At 39.4% G+C, this 7,799-nt stretch overlaps 1 protein-coding gene across 10 annotated transcripts in view; it reads left to right on the top strand.

Annotated features, from left to right (window-relative positions):
- Positions 1-7,799, top strand: part of SULF1 (sulfatase 1) — a 127,991-nt gene that overhangs the window by 19,245 nt on the left and 100,947 nt on the right. For 7 of the 10 annotated variants that reach the window (XM_017731242.1, XM_017731234.1, XM_017731235.1 and 4 more), the window contains one exon: positions 7,318-7,415. The exons of 2 other annotated variants lie outside the window; for them this stretch is intronic. The gene's annotated coding sequence lies outside the window, so the exon portion shown is untranslated. Of the gene's footprint in view, positions 1-5,385; positions 5,427-7,317; positions 7,416-7,799 lie in introns of those variants that run through there. One more of the 10 variants, XM_017731240.1, reaches the window with a different exon arrangement.

Below are 7,799 nucleotides of genomic sequence, written 5' to 3'. Positions count from 1 at the left end.
CAGGAAGGCAGGACAGGTGCGAGGCCGAACCAATGAGAGTAGGAGAGCCAGAAGGCAGGCTAGGACCAGAGCAAAGTACAGAACAAGCAGGAGCAGCAAACAGCAGCAAGCTGCCACAAGTCCTGATGGAGTTTTTATACCCCGCGGCACATCCCAAAGTCCGCCCGCTAACAGGGAACCATTGGCCCCATCCAGCCTTCCTGTGCCGTCCATTGATGGAGACCTTTTCACGGCCTGATCGGAGCAGCCCCTCCGCTGTGTCTCCTGCTGCCTGCCTTGTGGGGGGTGTTGGCAGGCGAAGTCTCCCCAGAGACGAGGCTTTCCCCCACCTGCCTCTTGCAAGTGGCAGGTGTATGCTCCCTCCCCCCACATGCCTCTGACAGCCCCGACAACCAGAGGTGAGGCAAACTAAAATGACTGAATTCAAACTGAATTGGCTCCTCACAACACAGTTGGCTTTCTGGGCTGCAGGCACACATTCCTGGGTCATGTTGAGCTTCTTGTCAACCAACACCCCCAATTCCTTCTACCCAGGGCTGTGCTCAATTCCTTCTCTGCTCAGCCTGTGCTTGTGCCCAGGATTGCCTCACTCGAGATGCAGCACTCCCTATTTGGCCTTGTTGAGCTTCATGAGTTTTGCATGGACCCGCCTCTCAAGGTGCCACTGGATGGCATCCCCACCTCAGGGTGTCAGCTGCACCCCACAGCTTGGTGTTCTAGGCAAACTTGCTGAGGGTGCACTCAATCCTACTGTCCATGTCACCAACAAAGATGTTAAACAGTGCCAGTCTCAATACCGACCCCTGAGGGGCACCACTTTTCACTACTCTCCGCTTGGACAATGAACCACTGACCTGCCAACCCTTTGAGTGTGACCACCCAGCCAAGTTTTCCATCTATCAAATCCACACATTCCAGTTTGTAGACAAGGAGACATTGTCAAATGCTTTGCACAAATTCAGGTAGATGACATCAATTGCTCTTCCCTTATCCAACAACGCCGTAACCCCTCATATTATATTAAAGTAGGAAAAAACACAAGTTGCATGTAAAGTAATAAAGTTATATTGAATTGAATATTTTTCTATTATTTTAGAGTGATTATTGTATTTCTATTGCCTACTATGCTGGCTTTATTGTATTTTTACTTTAATTCTCTTGGTGTTCAAATTTTTAGCTTCATTTTCTACATTTATGCTAGAAAGCAGAATTTTTCCTTTGTTCTTTTGAAGTTAAGAGTTGCCTCTAGTTTTGTCACCAGCTAGCTAGCAAAGCACTGGGAAACAGGCTTAAATCCTGTAGCCAGCATTTCTTCACAGTGTAGCAAAATAGATTCCTGCATCAGGCTACCAAGTTTTTCCAGACGTTCAGCTGCTACAGTAATTTTTAGTCATATCCACCAAAATAATGAAAAATTAAATTATCAGAGTCTTTTCTTTCAGGAGAAAAAAATACTTATGTAGCTTAATTTCATTTAATTTAAGGGGGTTGCTCATGGCTGTTAAAAGCAGTATTTACTCTTCAAAAAGGTGACAGCGAGTAGTTTTCTTCTGCACCTTCTCACCTAGAAATGGGGGTCAGGGGTCATTTAATGACTGATGCTGGATTGCTCCTTTTATATCCAGTATGTTGATAGCAGGTCATCTTTAGCAGTAAGTGATCAAAGCTGCTTATAAATTAGTCTGCTGAGATAATCCTACTGAGTTATGAATATCTAAAAGCATGTGAGATCAGTTATAACTGTCACAGTTTTGCATATAGAAATAGAATACTGATCTTCATAGGCTGATCCATTTTTTTTAAACAATAGATGTTTCCATTGTTATGGCAATACTGCTGAACAAGTGATGAAGTCAGTAAGGTTCATAAGTTGCTGACATTTGGTGCCTTTTTACTACTCTATCTTCTCAATCTATTACGAGCAAGGCAGATGGCCTGATAACAGTGCCAGGCAGTGGAAGAGCTCTGTGTACACTGAAGGTCCCTTAAATGTCAATAATGGATTGCAGTTCTGAGAAATACTAGGGTATACCCTTACCCAGAAATACTTCCTGCTGCCTGCTGAAGACAATGAGAAAGACAAAGCCAGAAAAAAATTCAATGCTTGCATAAATTGTGGTCCCTCAGGCTGCTCTGCAATCGTGTAGATGGTCCAGCAAAAAAAGCATTGGATAACTGGAATCGGATTCTGCTGTCCATTTATTGGCAATTGTGACGTCCGCCACCAAAATATTTTCCAGCTCATTCTGCTTTCAGTGAGTTACTTTTGCAATCATCTTGCTCTTCTAACTTATGCATAGAATATTTTTACATATGGAAATGCACACGGCTGTCCACTGGAATAAAGTTGTTTCTGAGTGAAATAGGAAGCTGCTGCATAAGGACCGTCTTTGTACATCATAGGTCTGAGGAAGTAAGGAACATGTCTCTGGCTGAGTCTGTAGGAAGATGTAGGTCTGGTATTTTCCTGTTTTCTGAAAGACCTCCCTTCTGGCATGAAACTGAGTACATAAATTTAGGTCTGTCTGAGATGAAGTGAATCACCCACACCACTCTCTGCAGTCCCTCAGGTCTTCCTTGGAGGCTTTGTGACAGTGTTTCTTTTGTGAAATTAAACAAGATGATTCCAGCCCCAGGAGATGGTAACAGCCATGTATTACCACTTCTGGAATGATTTGGAAAACTTTTTATCACCAATATGTCCCAGGTATGGAAAAAGTCCTGCACACAGTAACCTCTCCTATGTTTTGTGGGTTGTCTATGTTATACAGGGAGGATTTTTCTCAGTGTCACACATGCATTTACATTCCCCCAAATTCCCAAACAATATGCCATCTGGCAGTATCTAAACTCCTGCTGTTCCAAGGCAGAAACAATAAATAATAATTTTATGTATTACAGTGTGCTGTAAGCCTTTCTCATCCTGGGATGCTGTTAAGTTTCCATCTGTACCACAGTTTGGAAGTGTGTTGTGACAAGGTTCCTGGCTAAGGCTGTGTTAAGAATTTTGATAGTAAATGGTGCACAGAAACCTGAGGAAGAAAAGTAAGAAAATAAAAAATTAAAATTCTAATGCAATTTCTTTAAACACAGCAGTGTTTAAAGCAAAGAATGAATCCCTTTTCCAAATAATAAAATTATGGTATAACATCCTCTCAAAAGTTAAGTCATAATGAACTCTTTTGTGCACCTACAGCAAAGCATTATATTTTCATATGCTCATGAATGTGGAAAACAGGGATCTGGAAACTTTTACCATCTCCATACGTATTTTTCTGCTCTGTATGGACTTGTTCAGTGCCTATTAAGGTAAATGGAAAGATTCCTGTTGATTCCAGTGCTGTTGGATTCTTCTTCTATATGTCATTCAAGGGCTTATTTCATCATCACTCTGTTTCATCATCTGATATTCTTATTCTTTTGTATGGGTAGATAAAGAGATTCCTAAAGTCAGTGTTTCACCCCAGATGGTGCAATTAGGTGATTCTTGCTTTTGTCTTATCATGTGCTTGAAATTAGCATCTTCAGTGCAGTAGTGAGCAAAACAAAAATATTACAAAAAATCATCTATCTCTCTCAGTGAAAGAGGGAGATATTTTTACAAGTGAAAAAAAGAGATTTTCTTGTCCACATGCAGTGAGTTTACTGACTGTGAACACGAATGATGTGAGGATGTTTTTTTAAGCATCTTCCCTGTGTTTAATTTGCTATTCTAACCATTGTTTTCTTCATTAGCTTAGTTTCATCTTAATAATTTGTTTTCTTTATTGTCTTTGCTCTTACATTCTTGGCCATTAGAAAACCCTTTCCTTCAAAAAATTCTTTGTCCAATTTGTTTCCCATAACAACAACAATAATAGGGAAAAAATACTCCTTTTAATAGCAATTTAAGGGCCAAAATTCATCCTTTGGTACTTACATGCAGTCACCCTTTCAGTGGGATTTGCACTCACATTACTAAGGCTAAAAATCTGGCCTTATGCATCACAGCCCACCCCTCCACGTAACTACAACAAGCAACAGTAACAAAACAGAGCAGACTTCATTAATGGTTTAGAACTGAAGGAATAACATGGTTAATCATCTTGTAGTGTTTGCATACCTATCCTTCCTTCACATTCTCTCATACTGTAGCCGATGGCTGATATTTCCTTGCATCATGAGGCTTGATCTAGCTAATAAAGTAAGTGGGAAAAACATGCCTTTTTTGACTTCTTGGCCTTTCATTATATCACAGATTTTGCTGGGGGAACAGAATTGTTCTAACACTACTGTTCATTCACCCAGCTTCTGTGGGAAGGGCTCTGGTGCACTCACCCATCCCTAGCACTGGTCACCTAATAGTTACGGCACTCAGAAGGTCGGCAGAGCATTGCTGGCTCCTATGGTGGGGTCAGAGGAGAGCTTATCTGGCCATTGGGACAAACAAGTTGTTTTGAGGATCATTCACTATGAGAGTGCCTTTTTAAAATTCCTAACCTCTTGGCCCAAGCAATATACATGCCCAAGAGTGCTGAGGATATCCAGAGAGAAAGACAAGTCTTCGTTAGTTGCCCATAACTTTATAAGACATCAATGGTGAGCAGAAAGGTTCAATAGTAGCTAGTGACAATGTCGAAGAAACCCATCAGTCTGATTATCCTAGACTGTCCTGCTAAAAAAATTGGAAATCAAACAACAAAAATAATACATTATTAAAAGCTGGACAAACAAATCTTTCAATAAAGAGATCCAAAGCCACTTATTAGGTAATACAATAATATTAATTTTCACTTCTCTAGTTATTTCATGCCTATGTATTTTTTAAACATTAAGAGTGTTCAGTATAGATTCTGAGCTTAAATTTTCAAGGTGAAATTGCAGAAAACCTATTGGTTTTCACGGCCACTACCAAACTGAAAACCTAATAGCACATTGGTTTGTATTTTGATTTATTAGGAAGCAGGCTTAACTGAACTTACTGGCTGGAATCTAAATAAGTCTTGCTGGATTCCTGCTTTGCACCTGCAGAAGCAGCTTTAGAGAGCTATTGCCCTCTGTAGATACTATATACTGTCAGTATTATCTTCTCAAGAAAATAATTAAATAAGAAAAAGAATTGTTGATAAATGCAGAAAATTGCAGTACCAATGTACTTTGCTGTAACTGCTCCCTGCTGTAATTTGAGACAATGGTCCCAGTGAAGTTTATGGGACAGCTCAAAAAAACATTACTGTAAGCAATGTTTTTCTTATTGTGCTGGAATTTACTCCTAGAAGTAATGTATTGATAAAGTGATTTGTTTGGGGTTTTTTTTCTTTCAAGTTGTTATTACGTTTGTTGCTTAGAAATTGTTATAATTTTTTATTGGTTTATTTATTACAGAAAAAAAAGACTGAACTGAGTGGAAAAATAATGATAATATTTCTTTCTTGCATAAGAAAAAGGTAAGATTTAGAGGACCATAATACTGCAGGTACTTATTTATGGCATACTAATAACCATGAGGTAATTTGTTAAGTTCCCAAATACTGGCAGCTTTTGATTTAAGCTTATTCAGACCTTCACAATCTTGGCTGCCTAAAAACTGATGATTTAAAATTCACAATCCTTTCCAATTAACTGAGACAATGAATCCACTGTTTATGCCACTGTATTAACCTGTTCTGCCTTAGAGAAGAAAAGGTTACATTTCATTTAGCAGCATATTAGGCTTGTATGTATTTCAGGTTCCTCAGTTTTGATTTATACTATCTCCAGCTTGGGTTTATTGAAGGGAGAGTTCATTCTCTTTTTTTCCTCCCCCTCCATTCCCTGGGAGCTATAAATGCCCCAGTTGTCCTGGGTTTGTTTTTTTTTTTGGTCCCAGGTACCCAGCTGTGAATGAAATAATGCTCCCCATCTGTGTTCATTGTTTGCATTGCTGGTGTCTGTGCAAGTCACCAGAGCTTTCCTAATAAGGTTCAGTTTGACCTTTCAGAGTTCTCAAATGAAGAATCTAACTGCACTCATCAGCCTCAAAAGAGATAGACTTCCCTGCCACTGCCCTTAAAAACAGCTGTAAGAAACAGTAAAGAATGACTGTTCCAAAACCAAAGCCAGCCTTCTGAGCTGTTCAAGAGTGCACCAGCATTGGGCAGCCAGGGTCTGGCTGTTCTTCCAGAAGGGTGGTGCACCAGATGGAGAGAGAGATCCTGGAGAAGGGGAGCAGACAGACTGACAGACAAAGAGACTTCACAGCACAGGAAGCGAAAGTCTAGAGAGATGCCCTTTTAACAGATGGGCTGACTTTTAGGCAGGAAAGCACTGTCTGGTGGTTTTAGTGCCCACGTGTTCAAGGTGAGGCTTCAAGCTGCACATGTTGACTTCTGGTGTGGTGACTCCTGGTTCTCCTCCTTTCTTGTGACAGCACTGGAACTGGTGTGACAACACAGGCAGCCAAGTGAAAGAGCTGATCATCTGAAAATTAATCTTGTTTGCTGGTTTGCGCTAATGGTTTTGGCTGGCACAATTAGTACTTGGACAGATTAGTTCTTTCACCTGGCTCTCCTCAGGCCCAGGAATGGGTGTGCTGACACATGCGGGGGAGACTTGTGGCCGGGACGGTGGGGGAAGGTGGTGTTTCTTCTGTCAGAAGCTTGTGACTAGCTGAGGCTGAAACTATGGCTCGTGTCAACAAAATATTTCCTGTGTTCATGAAAATAAATGAAACAAAGCCCTTTTTTTCTGTCATCTATCTGGATGTCACCTATGGAATCTGGAATCTTAATAATAGCTCAGTTCAGAAGCTGAGAAAGTAGATATTAACCAGTTGGTTTTTATCAAAGGAAGAAGATGAGCAGGGAATTTAGATTAATAAAGCAGATACTGGTAGCTACCTTTCAGATGCCTAAAGACAAAATAGAATAGTTTGTGCTAATTTATGTATGATTTTAATATTATCTCATTTTAGTAAAGAACAAGTGAACAATTATGAAAGCTAAGACAAGTAACTCCAAAACTGAAATTTCAATTAAAATATTACAAATATTCTCAGAAAACATCCCGACAAGTTATAAAACTTATTGATGGACATCTAGATATTTGAACTGTTCATTAGAATCTGGGTATATTAAGGCTCTAAGTTTCTATTATTTTAGCTATAGCAACAAGCTAACTTGCAAGCAAGGTAATTACATGTTGATAAACTTGGTTCTGCAGAGTGATTCAGCAAAGTAAATCGGAATTAATAAGTTAAGTTTTGCAAAAAAATTCTAAATCCAGTATGAACAGAGCTTGTGTTACAACTGTGTGATTCCTAGTAATTGTAAGTATTAATGTGTTCTCCCCTTTTTGCAGGTTTTGTCCATAATAAATCCACTGAGCAAGACATTCAGACTTCTATCCAATGCTATGAAAATTAACCAAGGCACATTAACTTCAGGAAATTTTCAAAGGTATAAAAATAAAATGTGTAGTCAGTAATTAATTAAACCAAATAAGCCATCAGCTTGTGTGACATAGTTTAAGTATTATGCCAGGTCAATAATTAAGCTGTAGTAAATCTTTTGGAGGTTCTATTCTGCCAAACTTTAAAGGCTCAAGACTAACCCAAGGACCCTTCACATTTTAGGAAGCCAGTAAGTGATTACACAGATAGGTTTTCTATCTGAAGTTTGCTACTATTAACTTTCTATTTTTTAAGACATCCAGGAATTCTGTGTTTCATGGTTATTGAATAATATCCTGTGAAAAAATGTATGCCTGTCTTGAGTTTACGAAAAGGAATATTTAGTAGGCTTCAGTTATGTCAAGATAAAAGTGCAGTTTTCCTGTAGGGA

This window comes from Corvus brachyrhynchos, unplaced genomic scaffold (assembly GCF_000691975.1).
Source record: "Corvus brachyrhynchos isolate BGI_N302 unplaced genomic scaffold, ASM69197v1 scaffold633, whole genome shotgun sequence".
Taxonomy (NCBI): domain Eukaryota; kingdom Metazoa; phylum Chordata; class Aves; order Passeriformes; family Corvidae; genus Corvus; species Corvus brachyrhynchos.
This window is presented reverse-complemented; position numbering and strand designations above follow the sequence as displayed.